The sequence below is a fragment of the Canis aureus genome, chromosome 14 (assembly GCF_053574225.1).
Source record: "Canis aureus isolate CA01 chromosome 14, VMU_Caureus_v.1.0, whole genome shotgun sequence".
In the NCBI taxonomy this organism is placed as follows: domain Eukaryota; kingdom Metazoa; phylum Chordata; class Mammalia; order Carnivora; family Canidae; genus Canis; species Canis aureus.
The window spans coordinates 11,421,683-11,440,016 of record NC_135624.1 but is presented as its reverse complement, the minus strand read 5'-3'; the positions used below and the strand labels follow the sequence as shown (position 1 = coordinate 11,440,016).

At 34.4% G+C, this 18,334-nt stretch overlaps 1 protein-coding gene across 7 annotated transcripts in view; it reads left to right on the top strand.

The window, feature by feature from the left end:
• The window catches only part of ANGPT1 (angiopoietin 1), a 356,334-nt gene that overhangs the window by 22,156 nt on the left and 315,844 nt on the right, over positions 1-18,334 (top strand). The window contains exon 3 of one of the 7 annotated variants that reach the window (XM_077846960.1): positions 15,255-15,336. The exons of the other annotated variants lie outside the window; for them this stretch is intronic. The gene's annotated coding sequence lies outside the window, so the exon portion shown is untranslated. The remainder of the gene's footprint in view (positions 1-15,254; positions 15,337-18,334) is intronic. 7 annotated transcript variants of the gene reach the window in all.

Sequence of the window (18,334 nt, the reverse complement as noted above, 5' to 3'; positions counted from 1 at the left end):
CAATCTATACATACTTTCATCATGATTTTGCCGTGAGGCCCAGCATAGTGCTGCCAGAATATAGTCAATGCTCATGAAATGTTTTCTGAATTGATGTGTTCAAGACATTTGTAAACTAAAGGTAACTGGGTTATTTATAACGGACAAAAGGCCTTCTTGGAGGTAGTCCTGAAAAGAGCAGCTGTAAAAAATGAATAATTTGACTGATAGCCTGTGCAACTGTCTCTCTTCTGGCACAGTGTTTATGCCTTTGATACATATAATATTGAGCTCTTATACAGTGAAAGGTATAGCATACCAACTCATGAAATAATCCACGTTCTGTAGCTCTTTATATCTGAACCATGAATGTATCACAACTAATGTATCCAGTATTGGCAATATGTGCAAACAGCTATAGGGAATTTCTTACATCTAGACTTCTTTTAAAAATTTGTTTCCATTTTAGTAGTATAGACAGAACATGGACAGTTTCAGGGAGAAGTGAGAGCCCTTGTCTCATCACAGTCCTAGAGCTGACTTCTTAAGTAAGGTGGCGAATTAAGGTACCCTTAAGGAAGGTAAAATCTGTGAAAGAGGGGTTTCACATGAGGGAAGGGTTAAGATCTGCTAGTGAAAACTTGCCATCCTCTACTTGCTACTTCAGAAAAGTCATGAGTAAGAGAAACCACACAGAAATTTAAAAAATAGTTTTCTGTTGGGAATATTTAAGTTAAATTATACTAAGCTTATAGTTGCAGCTGGTAAGAACAATTAAACAGATAAATCCTGGAATCAGGGACAGTTTGTTTATCAGCTTTCTTATCTGAGTCTGAGTTAGGTCCTCCAGTGTTTGAAAAGCTTTGATGCCTCAACATTATGTTTGCCAAAGTGGTGTCTATAATGAGCAGCCAAATTCTCTGTATTTCAGGCCTTTCTTTTAAACTGCTTTTGAATGAGACTGTCAAGTGTTGCATGCTGTATGTCAGTTAACACTTGGGGAGTGAAATTCACAAAGGGCACTTATTGTACCTTCACAACAAGGATATCTTTGCCAACACTTCAGAGCTATTTTAAGTTTTGGAGTTGTAAGTATCTCACTCTTCTTAGAAGTGATAGTAGTGACCCAGGATGCCTGGGTTTTAAGTGAGTTTGCACTTTCAAGACATGCTGGCACATGTTGGGATTTCAACTTCATTATCTGTCCAAGGAATTATGCCTTTTATTTAAGTTGCTTCCTTCATCTAAGAGGTTTAATAGTAACGATAATGACAAAGTAAGCAATGACAACATTTATGATTGCTTATTACTTGATGTTGTAAGCATTTATCTGTATGATCTCATTGACTACACACTAGAACCAAGAGGTAGATATTATTATTAGGCCCACTTATAGATGAGAAAATTGAGGCTCAGAAAGATTAAGTAAAATGCCTAAGGAAATAGAACATAAATGGTGAAATTGAATGTGCCCCAAGGATCTCATGACTTGAGATCCTATACTTTGTATTTCTTTATTCTGAGAAAACAAGGCTGTCAAAGGAGGGGGTGGGGAAGGTGCATGTGTGGTTGGCAGGGTAGGCAAGGATCATATAAAAAATACTTAGGTACTAATTAAATCCTTTCTTTCTCAGTATTCCTCAGTGGAGTATAGTGCATGTGCATGTGTGTGTATGTATTTTTTTAATGTATGTGTTTTCTCATTTTCCAGTTTCCTTGTGTGCTCAGAAAGGTTATGAGTACTGATAATCTGTATTTTATTCTGGTAATGAGATATTTGTATTTCTGTCTCTCTTGTAATCCATCCTTTTGGTAATGTTTGAAAAAACTATCAGTTTCTGCAGATTGGAGCTGAGAATTTAATATGTAGACAGCTCTTTACCCCTCTTGTTTCAAGCTGACCATGGACTCACTTTGTACATTGGTGCTTTTGAGAATAATGGAAAAATAAAGAAAAACAAAGAATAAAGGCAGGAGTCTAAAGACTGGGAAAATAAGCATCGAACTCATTTTGGAAACAATTGTGGATTGGCTTAAGTCTACAATGCCTACACATTTCCCTCTGCTTTCCATTCATCATTGTCATTAATTTCTTTCCTCATTTGCTAAACAGATGAATGGCAAGGAAGACAATAGAATTAAACTGGAACAAAAAGGCTCCTTTATCCCAGCTCCTCGGTGTTCCTTTCAGAATAGGGACGTTTAATGATGGGAGGTCCATCTGATTGTCTGAAGCCAATGCATTTCTACCTCAGTGGTCACTGCTTTCAGCAAAAGAAAAGGCTTATAAAGGGGTAAAGATCAAGTTAATTGACTGCTTTGAAGAGAATTAATCAGAGGAAAAGGGGGACACCACAAATTTATTTTCCCCTGTACAGGACTACATTATAAGCGCAGACCATACACTGCCTTGACTTATTTGGAAGACACAAACTTTTTTGTGTCCCTGTAGCTTTACTTCACCTCTAAAGACTTGTATGTCGTCTTCCAGAACCTGACCTATCTTTCCCTGGACCTGCTTGTTGTCTGTGTTATTTCTTTGCAGAACTGCTGTAGAGTCTATCTACTTTTCTCTTGTTGGCTTTATCTTACTAATTAGCTACCTAATTAATCTTCCTAAAGTACAGATTTGATTAGGATATTTTGCTGCTTAAAAAACTTTAATGGCTTACCATCATCTAAACAACAAAAGTCTGATTTTCTGGCTTAACCATCAGGACTTTCTATGACCTGACTCTGTTGTATCTTCCCAAATATTATCTGCCTCCCTGGTGTTTTTTGATTGATTGATTGATTGATTGATTGATCAATTTTCTGGTTTCCTTGGCTTCTACCAAACTGAAACTTTGCTTTCCTACCATAAAGAGTAAGTTCCTCAAGGATAGGATTTTTGTCTGTTTTGTTTAGTGCTGTCTGTACTCTACACCAACAATAGTGGATGGTTCCTGGTAAGCACTGGAGAAATATATGATGAATTTATTGAATGAATAAATGGCCCTTTCCCACATTTCCCTGACTTTGTAATTTTGCTTATTTTTCTCATTCCCTAAATAAAGGTTTAAAACCTGTTAATAAGTCCACTCCCCCATTCAAATGGTATCAGATTAGCCAGAATAAATCTCTCCTTTCTCTGAGTTCCAACAATTCTTTATATTCTAGTAGTTCTCAATCATATCATGTTGTCACTTTTAATTGTAATTATTTAGGCATATAATTTATTTTATAACTTAAAGATCAGTAGAATAAAAAGCTTATTGAACAGAATATACATCTAAATTATTTTTATCTCCCTGTCTCTTCCCCTACAACAGTGGTCCTAAGATATTGCCTTCTCTGATAGATACTCAAAAGAGCACTTTGGTAAGAATTTTATGTTAATAGTGTCTCTATTCCATTAAAATAGTGAAAATCTTTGCAGGCAAAGATTTGTCTTTTAGTGTTCTTTTGTTATATCTCAGTCAACTATAGTTTGAATGAACTAAGATTTGTCTTATTAATAATTTTGAATTATTAAATATACTGTTAATAAACTATTCTCTGGAATTTTTGAAAATAAGTAATTTGCATGAAAATCCATAAAATGTACAACACCAAAAGTGAACTCTAACATAAACTACGTACTTTGGTGATAATGCTGTGACAATATAGATTCATTAGTTGTAACAACTATAGCACTCTGGTGGGGATGTTGATAATGGCAGACGATGTGCATGTTTGTGGGCAGAGACTATTTGACAGCTCTGTACCTACTTCTCAATTTTGCTGTGAACCTAAAACAGCTGTAAAATCTAAACTATATATAAAAAACAAAAACTAAAGCAAAAGAATCATTTATATACGTACCTCTTCCTTTATATTCTGCTGCCAAATTTTAAAACACACACACTCACTCATAGGAAATTAATAATATTTATCATACTGGCTAACATTTTTTGAAATATTTTATTTACTTGACAAAGAGAGCACAAGCAGAGGGAGTGGCAGGCGGAGAGAGAGAGGGAGAAGCAGGCTCCCCCCTAATCAGGGAGCCCAACATGGGGCTCAGTCCCAGTACCCCGAGATCATGACCTGAGCCAAAGGCAGATGCTTAACTGACTGAGCCACCCAGGTGCCCATCTGACTAACTTTTTTTTTTTAAGATTTTATTTATTCATGAGAGACAGAGAGAGAGAGAGGCAGAGACACAGGCAGAGGGAGAAGCAGGCCCATGCACGAAGCTGACCTGGCGGTCCCAGGTCTCCAGGATCACGCCCTGGGCCAAAGGCGACACTAAACCGCTGGGCCACCAGGGCTGCCCCTGGCTAATATTTTTGATGCTTAGTCACATACTAATCATCTTCAACTTATGTGACAAGTAGGTCTTCATTTTGAGATAAGTATTAGAAAAGTTAAATAACTGGCTTACTTTAGAAGCTGCCCATTGGTGATACTGGAACCCAAATTCTGTAGTCTGACTTAGGAGTTGAGCATCCTAAACATCAGTCTGCTTTCCACAAGTCACGTAAGAAGTTCTCTGGAACTCTGTGCCCCTTTTTTGGCCTCTAACAACAAAACCTTCCTTCCAACACAAAGCTAAGGTGACTGGAGGACAAGAAGGTAGTAAAATATATCTCTTTGTCTTTGGTTTAAGCTTTCTATATATTTTGGGTAATAGAACAAAACAACACTAACTCTTATTTGGCTGAGGCTAATCTCATATATTTCCAGAGCATTTACTAATAGATTTGACAGTAATACCAATATACACATTTTTTTTCTGTGTTGCTGCTTCTTCAGCCTATATATTTAAATCTTTTTATTGTTTATAGGTATAACCTCTCGAAAAAAAAATGAGTAAAAGCAAGAATAAATGGAGAACAGTTCTTAGCAGTCACTTTTTAAGAACGATTTTATTTACTTATTCGTGAGAAACATGAATCCCATGCTCAACCACTGAGCCACCCAGGTGCCCCAGTAGTCACTTAAAAAAAATTATTGGGACATCTGGGTGACTCAGTGGTTGAGTGTCTGCCTTCAGCTCAGGGTGTGATCCCGGGGTCCTGGGATCAAGTCTTTTATCGGGCTCCCCATGGGAAGCCTGCTTCTCCCTCTGTTTATGTCTCTACCTCTCTCTCTCTGTGTCTCTCATGAATGAATAAAACTTTAAAAATTTTTAAAAATAAATAAAAATAAAATTATTTATTTATTAGAGAGAGAGAGAGAATATGAGCAAAGAGGAGAGGCAGAGGCAGAAGGAGAAGCAGCCTCCCCACTGAGCAGGGAACCCGACATCGGTCTTGATCCCAGGACCATGGGACCTGAGCCGAAAGCAGCTGCTTAACCAACTGAGCCACCCAGGCACTGCTCAACAAACACTTTTATCTAATAAAATAGATGCCTTCTAAATTTGAAACTGATTCTTAAGTTGGTTATCATCCTCAAGGGCATGCTTCTTCAGGAAAGAACATGTTTTTCTGCAGGCTCTCCTCCATTTGTTCCTACTACCCAAAGCAATAATCTATGCAGAGAATGTTGGCTTTAGCAATACTCTTTGTATTGATTATAATCAATTAAAGATTTCTGAAAATAAGATCCTCATGCAGTCCTTAATGAGTTGAAGTCTAGTTTTATGGTTTTGAAAGTAAATTATAGTGAGCATTTCAGTTTAAGATTTCCAAAAAGAAACTATAGAATTTCCAGTGCCTACATGATTATTCCTTTTCTCTAATTTCCTTAACTGTTCCATATGGGGGTATAATTATGTTTAGTCATGCCATTGATTACTGCTGAGTTTGAAGGTAGACGTTCTTCCACAAAATCTACCTTCTGCAACAGGGACTATATAGATAGTCAATGAGGAGAAAAGGATTCAGCAGGACCCTGTGAGCTCAAAGACCTTTATGCCCAGGCACATGTTTTTCCTGAGATGTTATCAGTATCATTGATGAGCAAGAATGTGTTACCTCCTAAAACCCTACAAAATAGGTTTTGTTTAGATTCTCTCCCAGAACAAGAAATTAGAAATGAGACATACTGAGGTTGTTTGAGCTCCGGAGAATAAATATATATATCCCTGCCTCCTTTAAATATGGCAGTGTCTAAATTAAGTCATTGGATTACCCAGTGCTATCTAAATGCAAACAGGTAGGGTGACAAATAGGTTTAAACATCCTCTTAATATGAATACAGAGGTTGACAATCAAATGGAGGAAAGACTGGACCTGTTGTTAAATCCTAAAACTAATCTAAATTATCTACCTTTTAATTATTTAGGATTTATAGTGGTTTCTACGCATCAGAAATTAAAAAACAAAACCCCAAAACGAAATAGGTCTGGAGTTCTTTTTATGGTTCTCAGCCATCCAGAGCCAGAAAAGACTGAAAGTATTGCTAAGTCCTATTTTTTAATAAAATACCTAGAAAATAATAAATATATAGTTAAACATAGGAAATACTTATTTGGGTGTTTCAAATATACTAATGTTTTGTCAATACAGAACCCAAATCTAGTTTTTGGTGGTCATAGTTTTACAAGTCAGCCACACATCAGTAAGTACCCATGTAAATTGAGTCTTGCTATTCATATACTCATTTATTTATTTGATAAGTATCTATTCAATGCCTTCTGTGTGATGAGCATTAGATTTGCTGCTGGAAACTGAATAGTGAACAAAATAGATATAATTTTTGTCTTTTTGGAGCCTTTAGCTTATTGAAGAAAACAATCATTAACCAAAAAGAGATGAAATGTAATTATAGAAAGATAGAAAACAAACCAGCAAGATAAATATAAGCACCTGTCATTGTATACAGGTAAATTTAGAAGCATTTTACCCCTATTCCTTCTATTAAAAAAAAAAAAAAAACAAAAAAAAAACACATACTCATTACCCAGAATGAACATTCTGCTCTGTGGCCTTGCAATATATTATCATTATAATCTGCCATTTTTCTGTCACCCTTATTCTGTTTATGAACTTCCATGAGTGTGTTGGGTGCTGACCTTCCCTACTTTCCCACATGATCAAGGAATTCTTGCTCAACAACAAGATGTGAACAGTCAAATCCAAATGTGCTTTTGACCAGTCAAGACTGATGTTTCTTTGACTGGCTGCCCAGTTTTCATGTTGAGTGCTGCAAGCATTTCTGCATATTGTCTTCCTCTGTTCACCTCTTTGTGGTCCACTTTGTCACCTGCCATCATCTGCTTACTTCCCAGAGACTTTGTTCCCACCAGCTTTTCCTGCTAGTCAGTTTTTTTTCCTGTTTCTAAACATATATCCCAATGTCTGGCATGATCTTTACACTTTTCCCAGTCACCTTCCTCAGTGAAACCTGTCGACTTGGCAGACAAGCACTTTGGAACTTCATATCTATTCTTTCTCATGCCACTGAGGTATTCTTTTTTTGGAATACAAATGTCAACAGGTAGGATCAAATGAAAAGAGACATGGAAGGTTAATTCCCCAATATCAGCACCAACTATAGGAAATATATTTGCAGGGTTACAGCTAAGTGGAGCTCATTGAATGAGCTGTGGTCTGCGATAGTTATTAAATGAGAACATTTCTATCACAATGAGGACAAAGTTAGGTTGTTTCAGTGTCATGAGTCACAGAGTGAAGAGCAGAGAAAGCCAGCTCTTCATCCTTACACGAGAGCTCTTCAGACACAGGAAGCCAATGTCATGGAGTACAAAGGCTTAACCAAGAAGTGAGCAGCTCTTGTCAAGAGTCAAAGAACAATTTTTTTAAATGCAGTTACCAATCTTAATCAAATCCCTATTTGCACATAGCCTATATTAGCCTGTCATTGTTACATATGAAGAAAAATTAAAAAATGATAAACATAGAATATGTAGAAAAGGAATATAGTTATTTATTACATAATTTGAAAAATCATGAAATCAGGTGATTCTGCTTTGAGAATGGAGGCTATGTAATGGATTTTACATAAATGAATTTTTTAAAAAAAATTATAAATTAAAAATATTTGCTAGTCTGAGTTGAAATGAGAAAGCTTGAGCTCTTTTTTGTTTGTTTCAAAATGGCTCCTTTCCAAATCTCTTTACAGGCCAGATTTTTAATGAGATTAATTTATAATGGGGAGAACTACAATTAAGCATTATAAATCTTAATAAAAGATTTATAGGAATTTATTTAATTTTTGATTTATTTATACTCATCTTCAAAAATGGTTTGAAATGACTTATTCATAGTCAGGAGCTATAACAGTTAAATAAGAAAAAGAGTAAAGAGAAAACAAAAACAGAAAAGTAAAGCTGAGCCAGGGATAAAATTAGTGTTCATAATAATGGATTGGATTAGAGTTTCTTAGTAGTGCCGACCTCTTGAAAAAGTAATCCACAGATTTTAGTAGCTCAAGAGAAGACAAGTTATTTGTGTACTGACACCTGAAAAATTTTTTTCTCGAGTAACTAAAAAGAAGACCTAATGTGGTGGAGTTAATTGCATACTCAACAATATTAGTACAATGAAAACCATAAGAGATTTTGCATATTATTTTCTTTTAACTTGCTAGATTAGTTTGTTATTGTGCTGTGTCAAATTACAAAAATTTAGTGGCTTAAGACAACAGAAAATTATCTAATAATTCTGGAGGTCAGAGCTCTGAAATGGGTCTAACAGTACGAAGATCAAAGTATTAGCAGAGCTGGGATTCTTCCTAGAAGTTCTTGGGGAAAATGTTTTCTTTATGTTTTTCAGCTGCTAGAGTTTTTCGACATTTTTTGGTTCCTGGCCATTACAGCTTCTGTAAATAAGTATCCTTTGATTCTGGCTCTCTTGCCTCTCTTGTATAAGGAATATCATGGTTACATTGGACTCAGTGGGATAATCCAGGATAGTTCCCCCATTGCAAAATCTGTAAATCTCTTTTGCCATGTAAGGTAACATATTCAAAAATTAGGATGCGGTCATCTTTGGGGGATAATTATTCAGCCTACCACATATGCCTTATTCTAAGAGAATGATTGGGTGGTAAAATGTCTGTATATGAAACTCTCTGATATTCTCATGTAATTGGAAAAAAAATGTCAAGAGAAAAAGATGAATTCTAAGGCTCCAGCAACTCCCAATTAATATAATTTTAAAAAATATTTTATTTAAATTCAATTTGCCAACATATAGTGTAACACCCAGCGCTCATCCCATCAAGTGCCCTCCTTAGTGCCTGTCACCCATTTACCCCATCCCCCCACTTTCCTCCCCTTCTGCAACCCTTTGTTTGTTTCCCAGAGTTAGGAGTCTCTCGTGGTTTGTCTTCCCCTCTAATTTATTCCCACTCAGTTTCCCTCCTTTCCCTCATCGTCCCTTTCACAATTTTTTATATTCCACATGAGTGAAACCATATGATGATTGTCTTTCTCTGATTGACTTATTTCACTCAGCATAGTACCCTCCAATTCCAACCATGTTGTTATTTCAATGAATGTTTTTATTAGTATTGGGGGGCAAAAAGGATTTACGTTTGCTCTCTGATAATATCTGGAGTACAGATACTCTGTGCTGCTGATTAAAGGGCAGATTCAAAATTTTTCCTTGCATAAAAGACAGATGATACGTTCTAATGAAAACTGAGAATTTTAAACAGACTTTCAATAGAGAAACTTACCTTCCTCAGAATAGAGATCCCTAGTCAAGGTTATTAATTATTCACCATACATTTCTGGCCTGCTCGGCACAGGAAAAAAATGGGCACTGGAAACCTCAAAGTTCTACTGTCCTAACACATAGAAGAAATTATTGTAACCTGTATTTCTTTAACTTATAATTTTTAGACAGATGTGTCAAAACACCTATTACAGCTATTAAAATTCTAGAAAATCAATTTAATTGATGCCACAATTTAATTGAGGACCCTGTATGGTAAACTTTTTGCAAAATTGCCTCCTTAGTAAGGAAATGAACTCATTTAAATGTTACTTTTTTTTAATCAGTATTTAGGAATGGTTCTCCAAAATGGTGGCTTGGATTATTTTGCCTAGATATGAGGCATTCATTTGGACAGTACTCAGATTAACTGGATTGAAAGAGTACCAATCTACTAGGTCAACTCTGATTATAAGACAGTAAAAAATCTTGTCAACAGCGTATAGAAAAATATTAACTTTTCTCTCCTTTATAGTAAAGCAGAAAGTAAGCCAACTAAAATGACCTCAAGTACTCAATATACAAAGAAAACAGAGTTCAGAGCACATGCATATTTTGCCGTAATGAAAGGAAAATCTATTCTGACAGCTCTGGTTTTCATTTTGGTGTTAAGCTGTAGGTACTACTCTGAGCTTACATAGCTTATCTTAAGACCTATCTCTGTTTTCAGAGTTAAAGGGCAAGAAAACATTAATAAAAGCTGCAAATAAATGTCTGTAGATTAATTGACATGATGATAAAGAGTATAGCAATGGTCAAGAGTAAGAGTAGTAGCTATGCCTAACTGCTGGTCCATATAGAGAACATTGGCTTAAGAAGTTCACACATGAAATTTGTCAAAATAGAAACTGATTTTACATCTTTAAAGTAATTAGATGGTAAGTTTTAGAGAAAATGTCTCATCTAGAATATTTGCTGTTGTATGTGTGTGTGTGTTTGTGTGTGTGTGTATACTAGCTTGTTTTTCCTGGTTAAGCAGATGTCCGAAGACCTAAACTCTAGTGTCCCCTCTTTATAGGCAGCCCCTGTTAGAATTCTCCTGGGGATCTTACATCCTTGATGTCCAGGAGGGGTAGCATCCACATAAGGTTTGCAGGGTATATAGCCCCTCTCTTACTGAAGACTATATGCCCCTGAAAGGTGATACTTTCTATCCACTCTCTAGATGACACTTTCTAGTCCTATCTGGTCTCACTGGTCTCACCCTCAAGTTAACTTGGAGGTGAAAATGAGAGGGGGTTAAGCTTTGGCCAGTATTTCTAAACATGATCCCACACTCAGCGGATTGCCAGCCACTAAATGAATTTTACAAAATAAAAAGGTATTGCACAGTGAAGGAAACCATCAATAAAACAAAAAGACAATCTACTATAAGGGAGACTGTATTTGCAACTGATATATCTTTACAGTAACTGTTCATTTCTGCTGTTGTAGTAGGAAAGCAACTATAGATAATGTGTAATGAACGGGTGTGTTTGGGTTCCAATAAAGTTTCACTTATGAAAATAATATTTCATAAGCCTTAATTTGCTGACGCCTGCTTTACAGATTACCACTTTTATTGTGATGTTTTAAATTTGTGCCTCTGATTCTATATCCCTTTAGACCGTAGGACATATTCACCTCGATACTCCATCATTAACCCAATTTTAACTGGAAGAATGAACACTTTAAAGATTGGTTCAGTGATTTAGACAAAAGAAGATGGGTTAGGAGATGACTGTGGCTGTAGAGACAAGTGGGGATGCATATGTTCATAGTATAAACTCAACAGGACTTTTGATTAACTAGATAGGGGATGTGAAGAAGAAAGGAGTCAGGTAATGTTCCCCCTTAGTAAACAAACTGTTTATTCCTTTTGGAGGTCTTCCTGTGGAAGGTTTGACCACAAATTCAAACTGTGCTTACTTAATTATCTAACTGCTCAAGTTCACTATGATGCTCTTTCTCTGAACTCCCAGAGTATCTGTTTTCTGTTTTTCTTCTTTTTTTTGCATTTACATTAATAGTATCTTGCATTATTTATTTCATGCATATGCCAGATTGTAGGATATTGTAGGATATGTGGACTATGTCTTGTATTTCTTTTGTTTCTTACTAAGTTTCTGGCATGTTCCCTGTACCAAATCGATACACATCAAATGCTATGCACAAAGGGGTCATTGAGCCATAAGTGAATCACCTTCAAATTTAATAAAGAACACAGTAGGAAATTTAAGGAGCAGATTATATTTTTCTACAATCTAGTGTTATCTTTCTTCTCAACCCTATCACTTAATCACAGTGGCCAGTTTTACTGGTACTCAGGTTTCTTATTCCTTCACTGGAACTTAATTCATATTACACACTGTGTTTTGCTTTTAAAAATTATTCTATTATCATTCTGTGACTTTGTCTCTAATGTTTCATTGTAATATTTAATTTCATATTCATTTTCAAAATCTGTTCCTTTACATGTACTCTTTGATTTTCTATTCATTGAGACTTTTAAGTTCTGCCAAAGATCTACTCTGAATTGACTTCTTTTCCCGGTGAGATTTGAGCTCTGGAATATGTGTCTGTAGATAAGACTCTGTTTTATAATAGTTTCACAGGATCTGGGCAGTCCAGATCTGTTCTCACTGCCTCACTGAACAATGTCAGAGGTGAGAGTTGAAAGGTGGAAGCGGATGGTAATGAGGTAACGCTTTGGGGTGTTAGAATCACTATCAATAGAGCATATTTCAGGGGGACAAATGATTTCTCCTCTAGTGGTTGTTTCTCATCTTTACATCACAGAATCTCAATGTTTCTGTCTTATCTTTCAACATAGTTAAGATTTTTAGTTACCAAATTATAATCACTATGATCGCTGAATTAGTGGATCAAGTAGGATTAGAAGTTAAGTTTGATATGTAACTGCAAATATACATGTGTGACTAATGTATCTACTCACATATGTAGTATATATTATATACACTATATTAAAAATCCTATAAACCAGTATAGATGAAGAGAAAATGCATTTGACTCTTTGCCATCTTCCATCAATTTCTGAAAATATATGTGGAAACTAATTGTAACAATCATTTCTTAATTTACCATGTATAAGAGTCATAAAATCACAGGTTTGGGGAGAATCTTAACTCTTATTTTAATACTCTGTTTTAATTACTGCAACCAATGTTGTTGTGCCTTTAGACCTGTCTTCTGTCACGAAGCACATTTCCTTTCCCTCTCAGATTCTTGTTAAATTAATAAACATATATCTTTGGCCTGGTTCAAATGATTGAAAAATGTGTTAAACAAGGTGATCTATCAACAGAGACTAACTAAGGGCATAGACTTTCCACCAGAGTGACATTAATTTGTTAGCTATGACCCTTTTTAAATGTTTGCATTATCATGAATAATCCTGCTATTCTGTATAAGGCATGTTTTATAGTAAGTAACTCTTTTTCTTAAATATTTTATTTATTTGAGAGAGAAAGAGTGAGTACAAGCTGGAGGGGGCAGAGGAAGAGGGAGAAGCAGACTCCCAACTGAGCAGGGAGTGCGACATGGGGCTCGATCCCAGGGCACTGGGATCATGACCTAAGCCAAAGGCAAATACTCAAACAACTAGCCACCAAAATGCCCCTATAATAATTCTTATATGTGAGAGAAAGCAGGCAAAACCTTGAAAGAAATTTATTCATTATGATTAGTATGAACCCAGCGTCTTGGATATTTGTAGTTTTTGAATTCTGTACCCCTTCCTTTCTTCTTCTGATACCCATAACCTCGTCTTACTTGAGGAAATATACCCCTTTCCTGAATCCTGTAGTTCTGCTGGGATCTGCCAACTAGTACTTAGTTTCTCTCCTTTTCCTCCCTAAATCTTATAGAGGCTTATTAGAGGCCTCCACCAAGATTTTTGAGCAGGAGCTGAAAGAGCCCCTTTCTTTTCTGGAGTTACATCTATGGTTTTACACATGTAAAACCTGAAAGTACCAGTATCTTTTTAAAGCTTTCTTAGAAAGGTCAGTTTGAGAGACAGAAGCTGAAATAGAGAAGATCAATCTAGAGATCAGTGAAAGTTTAATAATATCTCAATTCCTATTTCTATTTTTCCTGGCTTTCCTATAATTTGCTTCCACAACTCAGTAGATTTCCTAAGCTAGTTTAAGTTTGGTTTCTATCACTTGCAACTAAAAGAATACTGAGTAGAATTTTCAAGCACTTCTAATAAACATCTGCATCTGAAGAAATACTTGTTGCTTACACATTTTCAGAGTTAAAGCTGAAAATCAGCTGTGTGTATAGCTGTGTAAATAGTACTGCATTGGAGGGGTTTTCTGATTCCCAAATAAACTACCCATCTATCTCTTGTGAGACTTCTGTTCTCAATGTCTGTATCAGTCAAGGTTCAATTAGAGAAACAGGAGGAGGTGTGTGTGTATGTGTATGTTAGCTATTTTGCTTCAGGAATTTGACCTAATACAATTGTGGCAGCTGGTTAAACAGCCCCTGTAGAACTTTTATTTTCATGTATCGTGATGGATCTTGTAGTCCTAAGAAAGGAAATGGAAGTATAGAATGCAGGAGAGAAAGAACAAGCTAGAAACACAAACACACAATGGGGAGAACAAGAAAAAGCCCATGAGTTTGGACTGAAATCTGTCAGTTTTTATTGCCTCTGACCTGGATGGTGTGGGTCTCTTACAGAAATCAGGTCTCTCGATCATAGAGCTAAACACAGACTCTTGCCCCAGGAGTTGGAAATGGGACAGTAAAGGAAAAAATGGAAGAGTTCTAGGCCTGACTACTCACTCATGTCCAGGAGGTGAGCCAGAAGATCAGCAACAAGATGACTATTTCTTTCCTTCCAACCTTCAAAACCTCCCACAAAAACCTCTCTTGTGGACCCCGTAATGAAACATATAGAGTTAGAAATTCTGAGATACGTAGTTCAGCTAAGCTAGTTGACCAATTACAAAATCACCACAGCGTTAAAATCATTGATATACTTTGACATGTTCTAAAGAAGCAAAAAATGTATCGTGTGTGTGTTTGTGTGTGTTGGGAAGTGGTGGTGTGAGTCTAGGACATGGAGAGTAGAGAATAGGTGTTAATGAAAGAAAAAGGCATCTTAATGAAGCAGAGGGCCAAATTATCACCATCGTTCATTTGGAATATTATTACATTATAGAGTGATTTCTTTTTATGTGCCTAAATTCCTTGAAGCTTTGATGACATTTTTTTCTTAAGTGTTATAAATACAATATGTTTTTGGAAGAGAAAATAACTTCAGAATTTCCTGAAGTGTATTTTACCTTCTATTAATTGTTGGGTTTTCTCATGCTATTCTCTTCTGAATAGTGTAAATAGAATTTTATGGTCCTGGTGCTTTGTTTAATTCAGGGATGGGTATCTTTGGCTACAATTTCAGGATTTTTTTTACCTCTTAAAACTATTTTAGTTTGTTCTAGGTTTGATAAAACATGTAGCCTCAGGAGTTTTCCTTTAACTTATAAGCCATGTGCTTTTGGAAGGAAACTCAATCCATATATTTTGGATTCGTTTATATTGAAATCATTAACATGTAGTATAAGAGGACTCTCTCCCTGTCTTTAAAATAAGCTTTTTTTTTTTCTTTTAAAACAGAAAGCTTTATTTTTCCAAGAGTAAATGAACTTGGAGACCAATGGTATATATCCTGTCTGGAATTAAACTCCATGAAATTTGGGTAGGTTCTTTGCCTATTTGTATTTTTTGTATCAGAGCTATCAGTCTATTTGCTTATATTTTATCTAAATTTTATTATTCATATCTCATTTTGGAGTAGAGTGTCTCAATCCACAAAGGATTATTGTTACCTTATTATCCAATCAGAATCCTTATGTTAGATGTGCTACTTTCTTAAATCATTAGCAAAATTCTTTTATTTTTATTTTCTTTGTAATTCCAGAATATCTCATCATTGTAGAAAGTGTATTTTCAGTCTATTTAAAGATTTTGATTATGCTTTAAAATTATTTATCTATTGATTATATTAATTATAATATTTAAATAATATTATCTGAATTTCTAAATAAAGTCTATATAGTTTTCTCATTGATAGTCTTTTTAGAAACTTTTTCTCTTACCATTACATTGCTGTAATTTGAGTGGAAAATGAAAAAGGATCGAATGTTATTCCTCCTGAAAATTTTTCTTGTTCAAATCTTGAGTTTAAGATTATATTATGTGCAATTTCCTTGAGGCAAAACAAAAAACAGAAATCCAAAACAAACTAGAAATATTATCATAAAGCAATATATTTAATATATTTTAAAGAACTTTTATTTATTCCTCTTTGACACAGGTATATGTGTATATGGGTGCATATTTGCATATATAAATACATATTTTATATATATTTATACGTATTAGTATGGAGACGTATATTTTTTGTATAGTTTTTTAAGTTTTTATACATGTATATGTTAATATACTATGTCATATGTATATATGTGTCTATATATGTTATATGTATAAATAAGTTTCCTGATAATTATATACACATATTATTTTAAAAATATACACACTCGACAAAACAATTCAAATAAAAAGAAAAGGTATTAAATTCATCTTTCAATGTCATATTTGAAGCAGCACCTTTAACTTATAGTATTTTTCACTATACCTATGGTTATATTTCTTGATTTGTTTTACTAATTAATCTATGTCCAGTACCAAAGCATGTAAAATATTAGCTTAATAATGTTATTATCAGGCAGAGTGAGTCCCCCATCTCATGTTATTTTTTCAGCATTACCCACCTATTTTTAGGAATAATTACAATTAATTTTATATACATTTTACAATAAGGTTGTCAGATTTAGAAAAAATATATTTTAAGGTTTTATTAATATTGAATTTATACATTTAGAAAAAATTGTTATTACAATATTGAAATTTAATATTTAAGAAATATTAGATATTTCCGGTGTATTTCTTACTTATTCCTAGTTATATTCTTGTTTCTATATTTTTAGATATTTTATCTTCTATTTGTTTTCTAACTTTTTGGAAATACATGCAGTATTTTTCATTTAGCCACTTATAATGAAAATCTTATATGTACAGTTACAATACAAAGGATTACATGAAATAAAACACTGACTTTATTTTCATATATGTCTTCATTGCCACAGATTTTAAAATATATACATATTGAAAACATTCTAAATGTTAAATATTATATAGACACTAAATGAATAAATGGCTTCTTTTTCAGTTGCTATTTAGAATGTAGGCTCATTAAGGTTCCCTTAACCAGAAGTGCCTGGGTGGCTCAGTCAGTTAAATGTCTGACTCTTGATTTCAGCTTAGCTCTTCATCTCAGGGTTGTGGGATCAAGCTCCATATCAGAGTCAGTACTCAGCAGGGAGTCTGCTTCTCTCCCTCTGTCTCACCCTCTTCTTCTGCCCCTCCCCCTGCTTGTGGATGCACATTCACTCTCTCTTTAAAATAAGGAAATAAATCTCAAAAAAAAAAAAAAGTTTCCCTCAACCTGGTAGAGTGGATTAAAATACTAGATTCTTAATTCTAGCTTAAGGTGATGTTTCATTTATTATAAATGCTATAAGGACTAGATATTCAAAAACCTATACTTTCAGTCATCTTAAAATGGATTTTCTCCCAAGAAATATAGGAACCCCCTCAACATCTTTACTGTTTTGTTTGATTTAGAAAAGAGTCACATCATCAAGAATTATACCATGTTAAAACATCAAGATATTTAAAATTAATAAGGTCAAATGTAGGAACAAAAACGTACAATTAACACATAGAATTCTATTTACATTGTTACGGTGAACCCTATTCTTTAGAAACTGACTTATTTACTTGAACTTCACTAATCTGCATTTTTTCACTCAGTACTTTACTTCCTTTTCAACTCATGGCATATTTTTATTCCAAAAATAATATTTAAGATTTTCATATACTTCATAGTGAAACTAAAATTTAATTACATTTTTGTATACTAACATTTGTATTACAGAAGAATAATTTTGTATAACTTTCTTCAAACTGGGCATCAAAATTTGTTAGTTATCCTTTCATATTATTATAATTTATTCCTGTTTGTAAATATAGATCAGAATGAATATGGAGGAAAATTTATAAACATTTAAGAACCACAAAAATGGCTTCCTAAAATTTAATGGTGAAAGTAAGTCAAGGCTTGAGAGGGAAAAGAATGAAATAGAGAGCTTTCATTTTCTTATGCCTGAGGGTATAAGACTAATATTATGACAGTGTTGATTTTACATTTTTATTTTGCTTGTAGAAATGTTTTTGGAATTAGTGGAAAGAAAACCTCTGGTGCTTTTTTTTTTTTTTCTGGTGCTATTTTGATACAATAAAGGAAATACAAATTTAACACAGTAGATAATCAGATAATTTTTAGTTCTTTGTCATGCTTTCCTATTTCATTTCTCTTCCGTTAACAGTAAGAATTGCTTTTTAAAAAGCTTAATCATTCAGTCTTTAATTTCTCTTTTCTTCCATGAAAGGAGTAAATATTCGGAAGAAGAGAGAAATAATATATTTTATGGAGCCATAGATGAAGTTAAAACCTATCAATAGATAAATCACTCTGATTATATTTAAGAACTTGATGGGAATACTGAAGTGGCTGTTAGTTTTAAAAGAAGAGTGCAAAACAAAGCTTGTCTAATCAAGCCACATGACACATA